General features: G+C 46.3%; 1 protein-coding gene across 1 annotated transcript in view; it reads left to right on the plus strand.

Moving 5' to 3' along the window:
- The window catches only part of LOC115177264 (forkhead box protein O3-like), a 33,755-nt gene that overhangs the window by 1,794 nt on the left and 8,999 nt on the right, over positions 1-22,962 (plus strand). The window lies entirely within an intron of this gene.

Genomic DNA, 22,962 nt, shown 5'->3' on the forward strand with positions numbered 1-22,962 from the left:
TAAACACACCAGAAGTCTCAATCAAGACAACATTGGGTAGGCTATACCTGGGCTATAGGCTACATTTTTGCACATGTATTGTGTATTACATTGCCACATGTCACACTTTAGGGTCGTTACGCATGAATGGTGCCATGTAATTATCCCTCTCGTCAATGGCACCGATCAATACATTACTGTAGCCTACCATTGACAGCTAAACGGTCTGGAGCTGGGTAGAGGTTGGAGAAGCACTGTGCATACCTTCATAATTACATCTTTAGTTTGGCTACATGTGTACAGTAAATGAGTAACCACCCCCTTTTCAAAGTCTATGATCATGAAAATGCACACATGGCAAGCATTTTTATATTGGTTCCTTTGGTTTCTCTCCTCTCTCTCTCACACTATTTCTATGTGTGTGAGACGGAGAAATAGGCCCTAGACAGAGGCATATAGCCAATAAAAATCTATTTTCACTACAAATATTTGTTGTACACCTACTGTATACTCTCTTTTTAAGGTGTCACATGAGAGACACCTGTAGCTGGTCAGCTGTCCATAGTGTAAATACACACTGGTTGAATCAATGTCTTTTCCACGTCATTTCAATGAAATTACATAGAACCAACATGGGATAGACGTTGAATTTACGTCTGTGCCCAGGGGGTAGGCTATTCAAAAGGTGCTTTTCTACAGACGCACGCACGCACATACGCACACACACGCAGAGGCTTACCGCCTGTCTCGCCAGCAGCCTAGAGCAGCCTCTCCTGGATGTCTGCCCATTTTACTGTATCAGCCTCATTATTATACCGTCTTACTCATATCGCTGTTCTTCATTGATACAAGCGAATGTTAAGAACATAAAAATGAAATCCCAAAGTAACAAGGACAGTTTGAGGCACAAGTGTGGCTCTTGATATTGTACCTCTCAGAGAGGAGATCTTGAGGGCCAGACATGATGAGGTCACAGGCGGGAGCGTTATAAACCCACACCATGACACTTGTCCCTGTAGAAGAACCCTTTACGGTTCCAGGTAGAACCTATTCACCCAACGGAGAACACTTTTGGAATCCTTTCTTTCGTAGAGGCACGGTTCCAAAGAAACCATTTTGTATGAAAAAGGTTTCATGTAGAGAACCCTTGTCCCTGTAGATCAGAAGAACCCTTTTAGAACCTTTGTGACATCCACAGCAGTTTGAACCGTGTGTCGTGCCTGCAGTGGGATCGACTGTAACCCCTCAGGTTTGCTGTCAATCTGCTGTCAGTCGTTCCTGTTGGTTCCCCTCTCAAAAAGCTACTGTCGTGGTCTCTTTTTCTGTCTGTGTGATCGCATATGATGGTGTGTATAGACATTATGGACAGTATATGAATAGAAAAGGTGTATACAGTATATAAACGCAGCAAAAAAAGAAACATCCCTTTTTCAGGACCCTGTCTTTCAAAGATAATTTGTAAAAATCCAAACAACTTCACAGATCTTCATTGTAAAGGGTTTAAACACTGTTTACCATGCTTGTTCAATGATCCATAAACAATGAATGAACATGCACCTGTGGAATGGTCGTTAAGACACTAACAGCTTACAGACGGTAGGCAATTAAGGTCACAGTTATGGAAACTTAGGACACTAAAGAGGCCTTTCTACTGACTCTGAAAACACCAAAAGAAAGATGCCCATGGTCCCTGCTCATCTGCGTGAACGTGCCTTAGGCATGCTGCAAGGAAACATGAGGACTTGCAGATGTGGCCAGGGTAATACATTGCAATGTCTGTACTGTGAGACGCCTAAGACAGAGCTACAGGGAGACAGGACAGACAGCTGATCGTACTCGCAGTGGCAGACCACATGTAACAACACCTGCACAGGATCGGTACATCCGAACATCACACCTGCGGGACAGGTACAGGATGGCAACAACTGCCCGAGTAACACCAGGAACGCACAATCCCTTCATCAGTGCTCAGACTGTCCGCAATAGGCTGAGAGAGGCTGGACTGAGGGCTTGTAGGCCTGTTGTAAGGCAGGTCCTCTCCAGACATCACCAGCAACAATGTCGCCTATGGGCACAAACCCACCGTCGCTGGACCAGACAGGACTGGCAAAAAGTGCTCTTCACTGACAAGTTGCGGTTTTGTCTCACCAGGGGTGATGGTCGGATTCGCATTTATCGTTGAAGGAATGAGCGTTACACCGAGGCCTGTACTCTGGAGTGGGATCGATTTGGAGGTGGAGGGTCCATCATGGTCTGGGCCGGTGTGTTGGATCGGAGGGTGAGGGCTAGGGCCATTCCCCTCAGAAATGTCTGGGAACTTGCAGGTGCCTTGGTGGAAGAGTGGGGTAACGTCTCACAGCAAGAACTGGCAAATCTGGTGCAGTCCATGAGGTAGAGTTGCACTGCAGTACTTAATGCAGCTGGTGGCCACACCAGATACTGACTGTTACTGTTACTTTTGATTTTGACCCCCCCCCCCCTTGTTCAGGGACACATTATTCCATTTCTGTTAGTCACATGTCTGTGGAACTTGTTCAGTTTATGTCTCAGTTTTTTAATCTTGATATGTTCATACAAATATTTACACATGTTAAGGTTGCTGAAAATAAACGCAGTTGACAGTAGAGGTCGACCGATTATGATTTTTCAATGCCGATACCGATTATCGGAGGACCAAAAAGGCCGATTTTTATATATATATTTGTAATAATGACAATTACAACAATTCTGAATGAACACTTTTATTTTAACTTAATATAATACATAAATAAAATCTATTTAGTCTCAAATAAATAATGGAACATGTTCAATTTGGTTTAAATAATGCAAAAACTCAGTGTTAGAAGAAAGTAAAAGTGCAATATGTGCCATGTAAAAAAGCTAACGTTTAAGTTCCTTGCTCAGAACATGAGAACATATGAAAGCTGGTGGTTCATTTTAACATGAGTCTTCAATATTCCCAGTTAAGAAGTTTTAGGTTGTAGTTATTCTAGGAATTTATTAGGACTATTTTTCTCTATAGCATTTGTATTTCATATTCCTTTGACTACTGGATGTTGTTATAGGCACTATAGTATTGCCAGCCTAATCTCGGGAGTTGATAGGCTTGAAGTCATAAACAGCGCTCTGCTTCAAGCATTGCGAAGAGCTGCTGGCAAACGCAGGAAAGGGCTTTTTGAATGAATGCTTACGAGCCTGATGCTGCCTACCACCGCTCAGTCAGACTGCTCTATCAAATTATAGACTTAATTATAATATAATAAACACACACAAATACGAGCCTTAGGTCATTAATATGGTCAAATCTGGAAACTATAAATTCGAAAACAAAACGTTTATTCTTTCAGTGAAATACGGAACCGTTCCGTATTTTATCGAACGGGTGGCAACCCTAAGTCTAAATATTGCTGTTACATTGCACAACCTTCAATGTTATGTGATAATTATGTACAATTCTGGCAAATTAATTACGATCTTTGTTAGGAAGAAATGGTTCGCAAGAGAAACAGTTCGCAACAAGCCAGGCGGCCCAAACTGCTGCATATACCCTGACTCTGCTTACACTGAATGCAAGAGAAATGACACAATTTCTCTAGTTAATTTCCCTTGCCTGTTAACATGAATTTCTTTTAACTAAATATGCAGGTTTAAAAAATATACTTGTGTATTGATTTTAAGAAAGGCATTGATGTTCATGGTTAGGTACATTGGTGCAACGATTGTGCTTTTTTTTTGTGAATGCGCTTTTGTTAAATCATCACCCGTTTGGCGAAGTTGAAGTAGGCTGTGATTCGATGATAAATTAACAGGCACCGCATTGATTATATGCAACGCAGGACAAGCTAGTTAAACTAGTAATATGTGTAGTTAACTTGTGATTGTTAAGATTGATTGTTTTTTATAAGATAAGTTTAATGCTAGCTAGCAACTAACAGGTGGTCAGCCTGCCACGCAGTCTCCTCGTGGATTGCAATGTAATCGGCCACAATCGGCGTCCAAAAATGCCAATTACCGATTGTTATGAAAACTTGAAATCAACCCTAATTAATCGGCCGACCTCTCGTTGACAGTGAGAGGACGTTTCTTTTTTTGCTGGGTTTACATATGAACACATCCGCTGTACATGCAGGCTATGTTGTGATGGTTTTACCCTCATAATACCAGGGCACAACGTTGTGGAGCGTTCAGGTGTTACGTAGAACAAACATGCCTCTCTGACATGTTAGAATCACTAATAATGTGGGCTCTATTCATGACATTGCAATGTTCAAAAAAGCTTGGAACACGGCCCAAAAAGCAGCTATGGAAGGACCACAGTTATTAATCAACACCAGAACACATAGACAGACGATTCAGAACTACACTAATACCACCCCATAAAAGAGTGAAAATCACACGTCAGTTCATCACCTACCAGGTATTCCATGCTTGGCAAATGTCAGTTTAGTCTTTCACAACCAGGCTCATAGTAATGAAACAAACACTTTATTGGTGTACATGTGAGAAATGCTTGGAGGCCTGGGGTTTTAAGTGTTTCTTTTCCATTTAAACGCGACTTTGTCTTCATGGTCTGCATGTCTCTCTGTGTGGAGTTCGGTCGTCTTCACATAAACACCTGTTGTAGTCTATGTTTCTAAACGAGCCCTTTGTGTGTACCAAATAGGGCCCTGGTCAAAAGTAGTGCACTATATAGGGAGTAGGGTGCACTTAGGTAGTCACGAGTTGAGGAGTATATCGAGTTCAGTCCTTTAGTCTGCTTAGCCTTAATCACCAAGCGCCTGACTGACTCTTAACTCTTAAGTCCATCCCATTTAAGTGAGCGCTGCCAAGGTGTGTCTGCAGGTGGCTTAGCCCTTGTTATCCCTGCCCTGTACCTCGACGGCAGTGGCACCGCTAACAGATGCTAACAGACTCTAACCGCTAAGCGACAGCCCAGCTCTATCTTTAGCACTAGTGTCACCCAGTCAGCGAGCCCGACAGTTACGAAACAGGCTAATTAGGGGGTTTGACTCCATGGAAGATTGAGGAAGTCTGAGGGCCAGGGTTATTATGAACCCACGGTTATTATGAACGGTGCGAGACGAGAGGCGCGGTCCATCCCAGGTAATGAAGGTGTTTAGGAAAGTTGTTTTAAAGCAAGGCGTAATTGTAGTAATGGCCCTGGCCTGGTTTCATTCAGAGACGTGGTAGGTAATGTCAATATACACTTAGAGGAAGCACTCGCATACCCAGGGCTGAGGAGACAGTGTTTAATGCGACACAACCCCATCGTCCGTACAGCAGCCATTTGTAGGTAATAAAAAAAACGTATGGCATAGTCGATGATCACTTTCAAATGATGGACCGTGCAGGGGTTTAACATCCAGTTATTGACCAACTGCGTTGATGCGAATACTGTCGCGGACTCGCAGCACAGTCCAAATTATGAGTCAGTTGTTTGTAGATGCTATCTCCCTCCCATCCCCATCCACATTCCCATACTTACACAATCATATCAGGCACCCGAATTATTCGTAATGTGCGTGCGAGTGTGTGTGAGAGTTGGATAAGGTGGCCCGCATCACACGCTACATTCCCATTTCAATGAATAGGCAAACGCGTTTGATGTGGGAACAGTTTTTTTCTCTCTTTTTTTGCGGGAGAAGAAAAAAAAGATAAAAGACGAAAATATTGCTAAGTCTCTGATGAAATGAACTGAAATGGTATGGTTTGCGGAGGAGGATGAGAGGGGGAGGGGTCGGCTGAAAGGAGAGGCACAGGCAGAAGGCTATTGTATGTAGTAGTTCTAATCTGGTCCAAAAGCAGGTAGTCTTTTCAGCTTCCAGTTCCTCTCTCTCTCGGTCTGGAATGGACACTGGATTACCTCTTGGTCCTAGACAGTACTGACAACAACCAACAGCTGACTATAAATACCGGCTCTTCTAACTTCTAGGAAGGCTGGAATCTGAGGCCCTGGCCTGAACTTAAGCATCTCCTTCGAGGAGGCTGCTGTAGTGCGTGGGGCTTTGTGGTGTTGGCCGCGCCCACACGCACATGCATGTGCTCAAACACACAGGCTTAGAAAAACGAACACACACGTATGAGGGCAAGCACACACACAGAACATACACACACATGATGCTGACAACACACAACAAAGGGTCAACAGTGAGTGGTGGTGTGTCTTTGTGGGGGATACTGCAGGGGGAGGGGTTGTCTTAGGCCCCTCTGATTGGTGTGACAGCGTGTCACTGCAGAGAATGGTGCACAGCCTTGGCGCTGACTTCCTAATGTCTATAACGGTGTGTTTTAACGATGCTTGTGTGTGTAATGCCTGCAGGGGCTAATAACGTCATTTGGTTCAAGGGAATCTCCTGTGTTAGGGGCTAATGAAGATGTTGATTGTGTGTGTGTGTGTGTGTGTGTTGCCTGCATGTGGAATTAGTTTTTTTCCCTTTGTTTGGAGGAGAATGAGTATTTCTTAATGACCTCTGTGTGTGTGTGTGTGTGAGTGAGAGGGGGGGGGGGGGGGCTGATCTCTGAACGTGTGTGGTTCTCTGTGCTACTTAGGGTATGTGTGTGTGTGTCGCACAGTGTGTGTGTGAGCTGCAGGCAGTCAGATGCCAGGGGATTGGCGTCAGGTTGGAGCGGGTGCGTCAGTCAGACGCTGTAATCTGAAGTGACGAGACTGTTATTTATAACGTGTCTGTAGGTAACGGGCGGTCCAGGCCAAGAGGGCATAGGGTCAGCAGCTAGCTAGCTGCTTGACAGAAATCAGCCAAAATAGAAAGCGTCAGGAGGATGCGGGGAGGGGGGGGTAAATGACAGGGTTGTGTTCATTAGGCATCAAATGAAAGAAAATGGACTGAAACAGTGTGGGACTCATTTTTGTTTTCTGTTGAAAATTGTTGTAGAACATTTTCCGTTGCCTGCCCTAATGAACACGACCCAGGTCTCCGCTAACAATCACACAATCTTAATACAGTGTTACAACACAGTCATTACTCATGAAGGGGATAAAGTCAATTTGATCAGATCTGTTTAGTTATTGATTTCTACAAACATGACACTGACATGTGTGCCAACCTCTGTGGAGAGATGTACAGACAGTCATAGTACTGTTGGGACACACAGGCCTTAGCAGAAGTAGGAGATAAACACTCCAGTTGGGAAATAAGAGGGATATGGCTATCTCTGTGTGTGAGGTGTGAGAGAGTTTGTGTGTGAGATGGAATATGTGTATGACTTTGTGTGTAAAAGCTTAGCACAGAAAGGAGACTGAGTGTGCGTGAGTGTGTGTGTGGGTGGTGAGTTTGTGTGTGCGTCCGTGTTGAGGGTGGGTAGTCTGAGGGTGCAAGACTGGAAACCAATGGTGAGCGCTATTACCATCAAGTGGGCTTGCTAGCGAGCACCGAGGGTCACGTGTTCAATCACAGTACTAGGCACTCATTTGTAACAATATCCCAAACCTTAACTCTTACCTTAACCATTTGGAAATAATGACAATAATTTAAAAAAAATAGATTCTTACCCAATTTTTCGCCCCATTTTCGTGATATCCAATTGGTAGTTACAGTCCCATCGCTGCAACGCCCCTAACCCGAACAACTCTGGGTCAATTGTGCGCCGCATCATGGGTCTCCCGGTCGCGGCCGGCTGCGACACAGTCCGGTATCGAACCAGGATCTGTAGTGACGCAGCTAGCACTGCTGTGCCTTAGACCGCTGCGCCACTCGGGAGGCCCCTTAATGCCTAAATTTAACCGTCGAAATTTGACATTTGCGATGATGACTCCTTCTCTTCCCACCAACCTTCAGGCAGTCAGCGCAGCAGTTCTAAGTGATAGCGTTTTCCCTTTGAAAATTCCACAATTATATCCCCACTGTCTCTATCTCACAGATATAATACCACACTGCCTGTCTTTATTGACCAATTTCAATATGTTCTCTCGTTCCTTCTCTACGTCTCCCCTCAGGTTTATCCTAGCACGGGCCAATCCAGGTTAAATGTCTTACTCGTTAGGAGTCTCCTGCCTCTGCCAGTTACCCAGAGTGCCATAAGCAGCATGCGTTTCCTTACAGCCATCACATCTCTCACAGACCTTATCTCACCAATAATGACACTGCATGGATTTCCCCTCTCCAGCTGTATCTGTATAATTTGAAATGTGTTGGAAATGGCACTTTATTCCCTATTTAGTGCACTACTTTTGACCCGGTCCCATAGAGATCTGATCAAAAGTAGTACACTATGTCGGGCATAGGATGCCATTTGGGACACAGCTCCAGTTACATAGGGTTACTCACTTGGAGGGTTTCCATGTTGAGACTTACCACACTAAACAACCCTTTCTCTAGTTTTCTCAGGCAGAGGTTTGTAAAGGCAGTGTTGTGAGTGAGGCTAGGTCTTTAGGATGTGGACTCTGCTCATTTAAAAAAAGAAATTCAAAATATGGCAAAGTGGATCGTCATTCCTGCAGCGTCGCATCATCACCCTCTGACTGGGCTGGCTCCTACCATACCACACACACTATCCCTTTGCCTTGGAGCACCACCCATGGAGGAACACTGTGTTCTTGGTGGTGAGGCCCGTGGGGAGGGGGGGTATGATGAGAGGGAAAAGTCATGTAAATGTGGTCATTCTTTTGTTTTGAAACTTGCTGGACTTGGGGCGGATTGGCTCTTTAGGGAGGTGTGGCGTTGTTTGGTAAGAGTCAAATGCTTTTAGTGACGCCTTTTACAGCTTGGGACTTGGTGTGCCGAGGCACTTTACGAGTTTGGAACGTCCACAGTCGGGGGGGGGTTCTGTTCTCAGCATTGGGCCAACATTGGATCCTCTGAGAAAGCACATCTCTTTCTACATTTCTCTCTCTACCCTGCCAGGGTTGGATGGGGGGTGCCAAAGGGAGAAGGAGGGGGAGCGGATGGGGAAGTAAAGAGGGAAGAGTGGGAGGCCTGCTTCTGTTGCTCTCTCTATAGAGCAACAACTCTCCAGCTAACTGACTGGGTGCACAATGAGTTAAAAAGGCAGCCATCCACAACTAGGCCTATATTCCAACGTAGTAAAAAGAGACACTGAGAGTGCTAGACCTTTCGGTGGAATTGTATTGTGCCCAATAAAAGCTGGATGTGGATGTGGTCGGTCCCCATGGTAAAGGGCTTTATTTTCATCCCAAACCAAATATTTATCCTTCCTCTTGGCTTGTGTTCGCTCACCAAAAGGCTTTTGTTTTGGAGGATTTGGTGTGTGTGTGTGTGTGTGTGTGTGTGTGTGTGTGTGTGTGTGTGTGTGTGTGTGTGTGTGTGTGTGTGTGTGTGTGTGTGTGTGTCAGAGAGAGTGCTCGCATGCGTCTGCACGGCTGATGAGCTCAGTGGGAGTTTGGTTCCCGGGGGAACGACTTCTCATTAATAATTCAGACGAGGCTCATTATCAAGGCAGTGCAGATTTCTCCCTGATTTCACCTTAATTGCAGGCAGCCTGCTCCACTCAGGCAAGGCAGCAATCCCAGCCCTAGCACAGCCCTCATATTCACTCTGCCTTCAGTAAACCTGGGTTTAAATACTATTTGAAATCTTTCAAATACTTTGAGCGTTTGAGCTAGTCTGTCTGGAGTGCCAGATGGGCGATGTTTGGGGGTTTTTCCGTTTTGATACTATTCTATTGGTTCCATTGCGCCAGGCAAGCTCAATCAAGCCCAGCTAAAGTATTTGAAATGAGTTCGAATAGTATTTGAACCCGGGTTTGACTCTCTGCCTCCAGTATTCACCCCAGCTCTCTCCCGTTCTCCTCCTTCCTTCATACGGCCACAGCAATGTTGCCTTCTGTATTGCGCTGTACACCTCCCCGTACCGCGCGCGGAACATCACAAACATACTATTTGTACTTACTTCCAGATCAGATGAGCAGTTGCTACAGTCGGCCTAGTATCTTGCTACAGCAGTGTTTGCGGAATGTCATGTGTTGTTATGGTTGCTATAGTGATAAAGGCCTACGGTGTGTTGACGTTGAGAACGCTGACATTGTTTTATGTAAGGCAACTCGACCATGTGTGTTCCGTTTAGGCTTTTTCCAGTCTTTATTGTTGTTATGATAAAACTATCTTGGTATTCATTGTACAGTGTGATGAAATTGGGTTTTTATGTAATGCAACACCATCATGTACGTAATGTACTCGCTGATGGTTTTCCGTTCCGTCTTTTGTCCTTCTTAATGACCGTGTGGTGCGGAATCCCCATTGAGAACACAGACTAATGCTTGTGAACCTGTCATATTTGCATATAGATAATCAACCATTTGCTGACATGAGCATGGTGTTACTTTATACGTTTTTTTTTAAACGTTTATATTTTATTTTAAAAAATAAAGTAAGAAAAGCATGTCGTTACATAAACAACGGATGATTCTCTCTTCATATGGAGATACTGTACACTGGAAGCCATATTTCTCTCAGAGCCACAAAAGAACATCATCACAGAAAATCTAGGTGCTCATATTTCATATATCGTAACACAATATGCAGCGATTGATGAGGGCGAGAAAACGAGAGGGACGAGAGGGTGAAGAAAGTGGAAGAGCGAGGAGGGGAGAGAGGGAGAGAATAGAGGCTGGGTGGGTGACACTATCTTTGGGCAGTTTGAGGTGGCGTGTTTCCGTCTGTCCCACCCCTCTCAGCCTGTCTGACACTGTGTGTGTGTGTGTGTGTGTGTGTGAGCCGTCTATCAGTGTATCTAAGGTTCCCGCAGCCACATGGCTCGACAGGTAACCACCCTAAAGGGGATGAAGAGGGCTGGATCACAAAGGGAAATGTAGTTACCGTTGACAGAACCTTGACATATCGTTGTCTGGTTGATATGAGAGTGAGGAGGAGACCGGGGCTGAGAACAGTTACAGTGTCTGCTTGTTATGCTAATGGCTACTGGCTATTCATGTACACCTGTATGTAGCCCACTTCCGCCCGTGCAGTTGATGGATTTGGCTGTTGGTGGTCAGCTGGGTCACTCCAGGTACAAGTTGCTTTCAGAAACAGGTCTAGGATCAGCTTACCCTTCCCTTATCCCAACTTTATGCACCTGGGGGGAAGGGTACAAATTGGATCTTGGATCAGTATCTATGCCCAACTTCAGCCTACGGTACTACATTGGGGCTGCTCTGTTCACTGGGGGTAGGGGTACAGTTACAAAAATCCCCAAATGTTTTCATAGTTCGCTGGTTTTTCAGAAATCCTCTTTGAAGGATATCTGGAATCGGCAGGGAATGAACTCTGAGGGAATTCTCCAACCTGGAATTCTTCACTAAAAAAACTGTGCATTTTAGGGAATTTTCCAACCCTAGTAGAGACTGAAGCAGCAGGGGTAGTGAGGGAGGTTAGCGGTGGCCAGCAGGCCGGCTGGCCGTCAGGGGCTGAAATCTGACTGTCCTAACTTGATTTGTGTGTCAGTGGGGATGAATGTAAGGTCAGGATGCGGGGTCCAGTGTTTAGTATTCTGACCGTGTGAGGAGGGCTGAACTCAGAGCCAGCAGATAGCCCAGAATGATCCCAGTACGTATGTCTCCCTCAGTTTCACTCTCTACATGCGTCTCTCTCTGCTTCTGTCTCTCTCTCTTACTCTTTTTCTCTCTCCCTCTCTCTTTTGCTCTCTCTTTGTATCTTGGGCTTTTTTCTCTCTCTCTCTCTGTTTCCACCTCCCTGTGTCTCTCTCTCTAGATCTTTTCTCCCGCTCTCTCCTTTTGACTCCCTTTCTCTCGTATATTGGGCTTTCCTTCTCTCCCACACCCACTTCCTGTCACTCAATCCCTTCACTTCTCTCCTCTCTTGCTCTATTTCACACTTTCAGCCACTTTCATTCCTCCTCGCAAAGCACCCCTTTTACCACTCCTTTCCCCATCCCTCGGTCATTTATTCCCTCTCCTTTCATCCCCTTTTGATGTCCTGTTTCATCTCTCCTTCTTTCTCTCCTTCAGTCATTCTTTTATTACTAAAACTAACATGATAAACGCCTCGCTTTTCTTCCCTGTAAATGCCCGTCTTAGAGTTGTCTCTGACTGGATCCGACTGACGTTTCCCATTGTGAGTTTGGGGCCTATAGTTGCTATAGTCGCCTGTGAACCACAGGTGTATCCGTCATCGATGGACAGCCAGGCCAGGGCTACAGTCGGCTGTTACAGCGGTAGGTTCAGCTCTGTATCCATTCTGATGTATCCGGAAAATAACCATAAAGGGTTCTTTGGCGGTCCCTGTAAGAGAACCTTTATGGTTCTACTAAAGAAGAACCTTTGGTAAAAAGGATTCTACCTGGACCCCAAAAGGATTCTCCTACAGGGACAGCTGAATAACCTTTTACGGTTCGAACGTTTTAGTAAGTGTGTACCAGAGAGCTTCAAGGATTGATCCAGACTGAGGTCTTGGCAGGACTTGACAGCTACACCTACCAGAAAGTTCTTTGACAATGGGGTGCATCTCAATAGTTTAAGTCTCCTTCTCTCATCCCCTTCATTCGGTGGACACATTAAAAATGGTTTGATCTCTCCTATCCTTTGTTTTTTCATCAGTACATACAAAAGGAGAAGGCTAGGAGATGATGCTACTTCGGACTATTATACCCGGTATGTCAGACAATGCTACTTGTGTCTATTGAGATACACAGCTAACCTCTCCTTAGCTGTGTCCTGAGGCAGTGAGAGCATGGTAAAGGTCAGTGCTTGTTGTTCCGTGTTGTCCTCCTTTCCCTTGTTCTCTCCATCGCCTTGCAGAGGACAGGAAAGAGGTGATAGGTCAGGGTTGGCGTATGGATCCATGATCTTTTGTCATTTGGGAGAGGATTCAGGAGAGAGAGAGAGAGAGAGAGAGAACAGGCGTGTGAGAGAGAGAGAGAGAGCGCAGACAGAGAGACAGAGAAGGAGAGGGAGATGAGGATGAGTGGATTAGAGCTTCCAAGCAGGACTGGAAGCCAGACTTGGCTGCACTTCAGCTGCTCTGCGCACTTCAGCTCAAGTGTGCGTCCATTAGTGCACTCCCACTGCACTCAGAAATGCATACAGTCAGACACACACACAGTTTTGTATTGCTATCCTTGTGGGGACCAAAGAATTGCTTCCCATCTAAAATCCTATTTTCCCTAACCCTAAATCTAACCTTAAACCTTAACCTAACCCTAACCCTATGCCTAACCTTAACCCCAAACCCCTAACTGTAAACCTAACCCTAATTGTAACCCTAATTGTAACCCTAACCCTAACCGACACAATGTCCCCATTTGTCAGAATTTTCCTTGTTTTACTGTCCTTATGAGGACTTCTGGTACCCACAAGGATAGTTAAACACACACACACACACATATTCACTGTAAAATTCACACAGTATATAGCCTACTTTCGTGCAAATAAAAAAAACACAGGCACACAAAGACGTAACCCTCCTTCCCTTCACATATACCTCATTTCACTCAAGTTCTACTCTGGTCTAGACTCACTGGTCTAGACTCAGTCCCTGTATGTTACAGTTACTGTAAAAACACACACACACACACACAACCTCTCTTAGCCCACCAGACTGCTCAGTGCTTCCCGACAAAATAAATAATTAAATGAGAGCAATAACAGCTTCCGAAAAAAGATCCCTCAATTAGAACAGAATGGCTGAATGGGGTGAGGCGGGGGCTGTGTGTGTGGGGGAGTGGTATTTCGGGAACTCAGACACACACTATTACATAAGGGAGACGGTGACCCAAGAAGGTTTTATGCAGTTGTGCGACGTTAATTTGTCCCCCCCCTTAGCAATCAGCTTAGCAAAAGTATTTTCTCAAATCCTTACAAGTGATCCATGCAGACGGACCAACAGGGGAGGGAAATAAATCAGTGGTGTAGAAGAGAGGGGTGTGTGTGTGTGTGTGTGTGTGTGTGTGTGTGTGGCTGAAGTTTGTGTGTCTGAATGTTATGAATGTATGTTTGTCATAAGGGAGAGATTGTTTGGTTGTGTTACTCGTGTGTGTGTGTGTGTGTGATTAATGTATTTCTGTCATAAGGGAGAGATTGTTTGGTTGTGTTACTCGTGTGTGTGTGTGTGTGTGATTAATGTATTTCTGTCATAAGGGAGAGGTTGTTTGGTTGTGTTACTCGTGTGTGTGTGTGTGATTAATGTATTTCTGTCATAAGGGAGAGATTGTTTGGTTGTGTTACTCGTGTGTGTGTGTGTCGATCGGGAGAGCAGACTAGGATGGTTGCTGGTGGGATGAACTCGTAGGCGGGAAGGTGGGACCTAGAAGGCCTGAGTGACACGCTGACAAGAGAATGGGGAAAGTGGGGGTGATCAGATTCCTGCACTCTCGGACAGGAGAGGGGGAGTGAGGGGCGGGGGGGGGTTGACAGCTGAAACATGGTTGAGAGCTTGCAGGGTTGACAGAGGTGTATGTGTGTGTATGTGTGTGTAAGTTTGGAGGTGAGTGTGTGCAGTCTCAATGTGATTGCCTGTCTTTTGTACATGAGGCGTCTAGGCTGCTTCATCTAGCCACCTTTTCACACTCCGTCGCTAGCCACTCTATCATTCCATCTTTGTCTCAGTCATCCCTCAAATACACTGTTCAGTCTTGTAGCCGAAACTCTCTGTCCTCTATCCACCCAGCCCCATTTGCACCTGTGCAGTCACGTGGTCCCCAAGCAGCGAGTGGGCGTACATGCGTCTCATTTTCTGTCTGCATGTCATCTGAGGTTTGAGTCTGTTTCAGAGCGCTGTTGGCATCAGGCCAGATTGCATCACTTAGCCTCACTTTGCTCCCGTGTTAGCGTGGCTAACGCTGGGCTACGCTAGGCAGCTCTGTGCCGGTCTCACAAATCTTTCATAGGGACAAATGCAGCATCCCATCATCTGTTTGGGTGTTAAATATACTAACGCTACCACCAACAAATTATTCAACCTCCTAACTCGCTAAGCAAGCAAGCCACCATTGCGTGGGGGACAATTGGTGCCGTGCTTGTATGAATCCCGGGTAGTGTTCATTATGACATGCTACGGAAAATGTTTTCAAACATTTTGCAACAGAAAACGTAAATGAGTGTTTCTTGTTGTAGAACTCCATGTAGCCCTTCCCTGCTTCAGTCTATGTTCTTCCTTTTGATACCTAATGAACTCGACCCAGCTATGTAGAAGGATACAGGCAAATGTTTACCATTATCCTAGTAAATGTCATCCATGTTGTTTTCAACATTTAGCGTCGGGCATCTCTGCACTGGGCATAGCCCCAGAGCGAAGGAAGGAGGACATTGGGAAAACAGATGAGGAATGAAAGAGTGCGAAGCAGAGACGTGTGTGTCCGTGTGTCTAAGCATGTGTCTGAAGACATAAAGCAGTAGCTACGTAGCGCCGTGGACCAGAGTGCAGGGAAGTGACATTGATAAAGAGAGGAAATGAACGCGAAGGCTACAGGGTTGGAGAACATGGGGAGATTGGAACGAGGGAAGGAAAAAAAATGACGTCCCAGCAATCGAGAGAAAGTGGGAACGATGGATTTGGAGCAAGGGAGAGATAAAAAGCGATAATTAAGATGAAGTGAATGAACGGTGTGAACGATGAGGGAAGAGATTTGGAGAGAGTGAATAAGAGATTGGGCAAGGGGGGGGAGAGAGAGAGTGACAGAGGAGAAAAGGGGGGGGCTGAGTCTGCTTTTACGGTGGGGTGATTGCGTGACTGAGAGGAGAGTGCAGCGCCGTGTATAATGCTCTCAAGACGGACATTAATACGCGCTGCCCGACTCAGTCTCTCTCTGCCTTCATTCTCTCCTGCGTTCCGCTCCTTCTCTCTCTCTCCATCTCTGCTAATGATCCACGCGTCTTGCCACACAGCCGGGCTGAGTGATACCCACTGACAGTGCCACTCAGGCGGAAACTCTGCAGGCCCCTTCTAGGAGAAGAGGCGACACACACACACACACACACACACACACACACACACACACATACACACACACATACACATACAAGCACATTCAACAGTACTGATAGACATAATGGTGCTTTCATCTCTCTGTAGAGGAGGCAATACAATATATATCCTGTATGCCTTCGAGCGACCCGTGTATGACTTTAGTCTGACTCTATAATCCCCATTGGCCTATGTGGCCACCCCGCCACACTCCCCTACACAGCCCCGTATGCCCTCCGGCAGTACGGCCCCATGCACGAACCCATGCATCCTACTCCATCCCCTTACAACCCTGCACAGCATGCATATACAGTACATATGTCTCAGTGCAGCATAAACCCATACAACCATGTACACCCCCTGTGAACCAGGTCTCATTTTCCTGCCCTAATCCGCCATGCCTCGTGCAATCCCATACATCCTTACCCAGACCAATAGCTAGACCGTACGTCCCCGTGCAGTATACGTCCCCATGCAGCATGACCCCATTCATCCGTACAGTCTCATACAGCCCCATACAGTCTGACGTAGACCTATACGCCCCTTATGAACCAGGTCTCATTTCCCCGCTCGAACAGTAATCCGGTGGCCCGCCCAGCCGTGACTGCTGCCGAGAGGGAGAGGTTAGGTCAAGAATTAGGTCATGGGCCCAATAGGAGCCCACTCCTCCAATTAGCGAGTGGATTACGCAGGGGCGTGTGCTTATCTGCGTCAGCACGCTGGCAGCTCCAGCCGCTCCTAATCCAGACACGGCCTCTATGGTAACGGAGGGTCCTGGGAAAACTAAGTAACCCACGTTTCTCATTCTTCTGCTCACTAATCCCCTCCCGACTTCACAAAAAAAAAACACTGATACATTCAGGTGCTGCTGATTGTGTCTCGTACACTTTGAGGAGTTGAGGAGAATGCTAGGGTGTTAAAGTTTCATTAGTAGTTGAAGTGGTCCTACTTTCAAAACGTTCCTGCACGGTTCACAGGCAATAAGTAGTCTCGAACATCAACTGAATTTAAATGCTTTCCCTTTTGCTTTACCTTTTCCATTTATTTTGTCTCTTCTCAATGTATCGGGGATTGTGCATGAACTTCTCAGCATAAAGCTTTCTTCAATGCGGGGGTATATCCCAAATCTATTACCCGTTTGGTTTTACGCATCTAATCGACAAGGCCGAAATAGTGCATTGGTTTTCTACTTAGAGACTCTCTTGAAGTAACACTGCATCACTTTCAGATACTCTCGGGCTACTGCTGTCTGGCCTGTGTGGTTTTCTCTACAGCCCTATAGCTGATACATTCTATATGAGACATTTCTATGTTTACATTCTATATGAGCCATTTCTATGTAAGGGTTTTGGAGACAACATTCAGACTATTGCAGTTTTAATGTTGGTTGGTTATTTATACGTTTGCCTGCATGTACAGTATGTTCATTTTGACATGAACGCTGTGTGCATTCATTAAAGCATAAGTGTACAGCATAGCTCTGAGGGGTTGTGTGGGTAAGAGGGTTATCAGTCAGCACGCACCAACAGGAGAGCGCAAGGGAGATCGATGAGAGAGCGATGGAGAGACAGTGATGGAGAGACAGAGATGGAGAGACAGAGAGAGGAAGGAAACAGGGAGAGACAGAGAGAGGAAGGAAACAGGGGGGGAAACAGAGAAAGGAAGGAAACAGAGGGAGAGACAGAGAATGAGAGATGGAGAGGGAGAAAGATTGAGGGAACGAGAAGATGGAATAGTGGGGATAGTCGTAATGACGTTTTCAGTAGCCTCTTAAAAGGTCACGGCATGTCTCTACATCCCCCTCCCCAACCCCCCCAATACCTCACCCCCCTGCCCCCCATCGCTATCTATCCCCCATCAGCCCCCCCCCCCCCCCCATCTGTGTCCATTAGCCTTTCATGAACCCACTCATAGCCACTCATTAGGGAGGGAAGGGGTTTGAAGCGATTGCGTTCAGAGGAGAGGAGTCTGTGATCGGAGCATACTGATTAACATTTCAGCGTCTCCCGTCGAGGAGCTGAGAGCAACTTTTACCCTGCTTATGTTGTAGAGTAGTGCGTTTCTCTCTCTCTCTCTCTCTGTGGTTGGCTGCTCTCCCCTTCTCTCTCCCACGCGAGTAAGCGATTGAGAGAACGACCCCCCCCCCCCCCACCCACCCCCCTTGTTTTCCTCTCATACACACACAGACAAATGTACAGACACACACCACCAGACCCTAACTCAAACTGACTTAATTGGGCTCTTTTTGTTTCGGGAAATGGAGGGAAAAGGCAGAAGAGGAGGGGTGAAATCCCCCCCCCCCATTACATTTTTCCTCCTAACTCAGAGGGGTATCTCTCCTTCTCTCATTAGTCTAGACATTGAGACAAGTTACCCTAGCAGACAGGGTGTTCTGTGCCCTTCACCACCGCCACCCCCCATTGAGAATCAAACTAGGCAATAAAGCTCCTCATTCATACAGTAGGTTGGCACTTCCAATCTTGAGGGTCAAGCAACCATAGAAATAGAATCCATTTGATTTCCATGGAAGCAGCATGGTTCATACATTTTCCACTACGTAAGGCACTCTTACTGTGTGCACTTTAGTGTAAAAGGCAAGGTGCCTTGACCTATGAAATTCAGCATTATCACTTTGCTATATCACTATCTGTACTCCGTTTAAGCAATCTCGGAGGCCTCTCTTGAGGGATGAGTAAGTCCTGAAAGAAGCCTGAATGAGCACTCTCTTACTCTTCAGTGTGGGCTTTTGTTTTGTGAAGGAATGCTGCCATAGTGTGTATGCTTGAGTATGTTGTGTAGTAGGTTCCCATTGAGCCGTTGTACTGTATGGTTGGATATACAGCATAGCTGTACGTGAAGTTGAAATCATTCATTGTTTGTTCATTCTCATAGACTTAATTTCCAGGAAGTGGATGGAATGGGCTCACTGGACATTTCCTTTCGTGGGATAGCCGGAGGCAAAGTCATTCATATTCATGAGTTACGTTGGGTGATTGGTTGAGCCTTCTTGGGTGTGTGATGTCACACAGATGTGCTGCAGAGTTGTCTGTTTAGCTTGCTCGCCGGCATAAGCAGTAAGCACTGAATGACTTGGCTCACCAATCTATTTTAGTTTCACTGTCCGGTCATTCATAAAACGAGTCCACTAATTGTTATTTTTACCTTTACACAAACTGTTGCTTGATATGAGCAAGTTGACCCAAATCTATCAAAGAATAAGAACACCATGATTAGTTGGTGAGCTAGCTAGCTAGCTAGCTACGTTTCAGTAATTTAGCGACCCTCCTAAACGCAGTGGTCAGTGGATAAACTTACTATGAGTTGAACATATTTAGGTGAAAACGAACTAGTAGCCAGTTGTTGTTGCCTATGGTGGAAGCATATCTAACCAGCTGTCTCCTGAAGCCTATGTGACCTGTCTATGTACACTCCCGAGTCCGGACGCAGTCTAGCTAATGTTAGCTAGTTAGCTAGCATTGATAGCTGAGCTGTGTCATAAGAAAACGGCGACTAGCTAACAAGCCCTCCTCAGCGGCAATGTTTTTGGGGTGTGGGAATATTAGATATAACGGTCAGTGAAGTTGGTGGTTACTGCTGGTTTAAGATTCGAGGGGAGAGAAATTGGCCGTCATTGTTTTGTGTTTCGGTATGCGCTCGGAGTGATGTCACACAGAAGGCTCAACCAATCACCCGACGGCTATCACTGGATGGCCATATTGGCTCAAAGAGACGGTGGTAACAATGCGTTTACATAAAGGAATGTCTCAAGATGGCTCTGTGGTTAACAGACGCCTCCATAGTTAAGATCCCCCAACGTTGTCCATTCACACCAATAATTCAAGACCCTCTTTGATCCTCCTTTGTCCTCTTTTCCCTCGTTCCTTCTATAGCTGCCTTTTCTTGACCTAAGATTCCGCATATACACTTACCTTTTTCAATGTCATATGTAGGCGTACACCATAGGTGGGTATAGCTCTCTGCATCTCTATATAAGTAGACTTGAGTGTATAGCATGTGGTGTATATTGTTGAGGAGGAGTGGTTGGTGTGCTGCACAGGGCGTTTAATGAAGTTCCCCAGCACCTCTCCCCTATTAGACGGGTGCCCTCTACCTCTCCCTACTTCACCCCCCCCCCCCCCCCCCCCCCCCCCACCCCACCCCACCTCTCTCCTTAGCTGCCTTTGCCTCGGGGGATAGTTGGCAGGGAGCAGGCCGGCTGCTATGGCAACAAGGAGCCTCCCTCTCCCACAGGTCTCCTTAGCAACTAGTAGCTTGGCATTGCGGTAATGAGCGTGCCCACTGTGCCAGGCTCTTTGTGTGTGTGTGTGTGTGTGTGTGTGTGTGTGTGTGTGTGTGTGTGTGTGTGTGTGTGTGTGGCCTATGTGTATATTTTGTTTGCCAGTATATGTGAGAAGATGAACATGTGAGGGAGAAGCTGTGTGTTATTGCGTGACTGATACATGTGATATATGTGTAGACATGCCTGAGTTTCGGTCTTCACATCATCTGCACCTCACAAGTCATGATGGATACCCTCTCACAAGTCATGATGGATACCCTCTCACAAGTCATGATGGATACCCTCTCACAAGTCATGATGGATACCCTCTCACAAGTCATGATGCATACCCTCTCACAAGTCATGATGCATACCCTCTCACAAGTCATGATGGATACCCTCTCACAAGTCATGATGCATACCCTCTCACAAGTCATGATGCATACCCTCTCACAAGTCATGATGGATACCCTCTCACAAGTCATGATGCATACCCTCTCACAAGTCATGATGCATACCCTCTCACAAGTCATGATGCATACCCGCTCACAAGTCATGATGGATACCCTCTCACAAGTCATGATGGATACCCTCTCACAAGTCATGATGGATACCCTCTCACAAGTCATGATGGATACCCTACTGTGTGTGCGTGCCTGCCTGCTTAAGGTGCATGAGTGCGTGCGTGTCTTTCTGAATCTTTGGACGCTTCCATCTGATTGCGATGATATCATTAAGTCTCTGCGCTATGAAATTGCAAGCAATTAAAAGGGGACTAGTCTATGAATTTTGCATGCCATAAGGCAACCGCTGCCGAATGAGTTTCCTGCTCTGCTGATATGAAATGAAACCCTGAGAAATGATGTTTATTAAAGTCTGATCAGAGGTGTGTGCTGACCTTTTGAATGCGGGAAATGAGATTGTTATTATTATGAACGAGATTATGTTGTAGAGTGAGAGGAGGAGAAAATCGCATCGGCATTGATTCCATTGTTGCATCGTCTGTTTCTTTGTGGCAGAGGGTGGTTTCAATATAATCAAATCCACACTCCGCCCGCCCGCCCGTGGGCCGTTAAAAGACCTGACTCAAGCACACACAAATAGACAAACACACACACACACACACACACACACACACACACACACACACACACACACACACACACACACACACACACACACACACACACACACACACACACAAACAAAAAGCTGTAAAAGCCTCTCTCCAGAAACGTCCATGACTTTATGAAAGCAGGATGGCAGGCCCAGTCGAAAATGTGAGTCTGCTGAATCCCCAGACTTTAGTCGAAGTGGCAGCTGTGAGCAGGCCCCACAGGTGGACCAACCACTACACCTGTTTTGTGAATTCTCACAAAGGAAAACGAAGCTTAACTCCCATAACCCCTGTGGAAAACCATACCCTCTTGCACGTGCCCGCATTGTGCCCTCCCTGGCACAGGTCTTACCCACGTTTGGCGTGGGCGTCAGACGTGATTACGAGCCCAGGCGGAGGCTTTCGTCGCGTGGGTGTCATAGATGTCGTGTCCCCCTCACGCCGACCAACTGGAAAGCCGCCAAGACCACCCTGGCATTCCGTGGTGGATTTTCCGTTCCCCTATCTCAGATGGTCTGCTAATCTGTTAGCAGCTATTTTTAGCCGCCAAAGCTCGTGCAGCCCTTGATCCACAGTTCCACACCCGACCGCTAACCATCCCCCTTGGTGCTTATAGAAGTATACAGGCAGTGATTTGCCAGGGACTGGCTGCAATTAGAACACAGCCAAGCAGGAATCCCCCACCAATTCCATTACACCCTCTCCCCTCAGACTTCCTGACTGTGAGCACCATGGCACATGGCAGCTCAAACTCTCAATAGACTTTCCCTCTTTTCCCTTTGGAATGGCACTAAGTGGTGTGTGTGGGATGATACAGCAATTCTGAAATTGATTTGCGTCGTCGTAAGACGGGGAACTTGCCTTAGTAAGGCTCTAATGGCAAAGGTTCTCCAGACTATGTCTTAGGTACAGAAAAGTAGCCAATGGTCTGTACTGTAGCTCAGCCTGGTTCCTAGCCTAGGTTTCTGACAGGGCTTGCTGTGACTACACAACTAGACCTACTTGATAGTTCCGTGACTATGGACATACATTGGACCACGGCAATGATGATGGCATTATACATGCTAACTTTTTTTTGTCATTCAGTTGATGATCTTCTCCAGAGCGACTTATAGGAGCAATTAGGGTTAAGTGCCTTGCTCGAGGGCACATCACCAGATTTTTCACCTAGTCCTTTCGGTTACTGGCCCAACGCTCTTAACCGTAAGGCTACCGGCCACCCCTGTGGCCTGTGACGGCTAAGTTAGTTTCTCAGCTCTTAATAAGAGGCCTTCTTTTTTGAATCTTTTCAATTTGGGCGCAGTCCAGAAATCAGGCTCGTCCATCTGCCCATCTGTCTCTCCTTAAAGTAGGCTCTCCTCCTCTAAAGGGATTTGAATTATCGTCTGACTTTGGGCTTCCTTCGCAGGCAACGAGATCTGGGTTCCTGTCTGTACCTGTGCCACTTGGGATAGCGTGGCGTACCCGCTTTGTTCCGTATAGAGCCATATTTTATCTACCATTAGGCCCTTCAGTCCCCTTGAAGCCCTCCCATCCCTCCACTCCACCCCAGCCCTGCAGACAGAGAATGCTGAATGCACCAACCCCCCGATTCCCATTAATCTATGCGCCTCTAAATTCTTTATTTCCCTTCAAAGGGGGACAAGCCGAGCTGTGACATCAATCACGGGAAGCGAATATTTAGCCAGTGCTAAT

The sequence above is a fragment of the Salmo trutta genome, chromosome 37, assembly GCF_901001165.1.
Source record: "Salmo trutta chromosome 37, fSalTru1.1, whole genome shotgun sequence".
Classification (NCBI taxonomy): Eukaryota; Metazoa; Chordata; class Actinopteri; order Salmoniformes; family Salmonidae; genus Salmo; species Salmo trutta.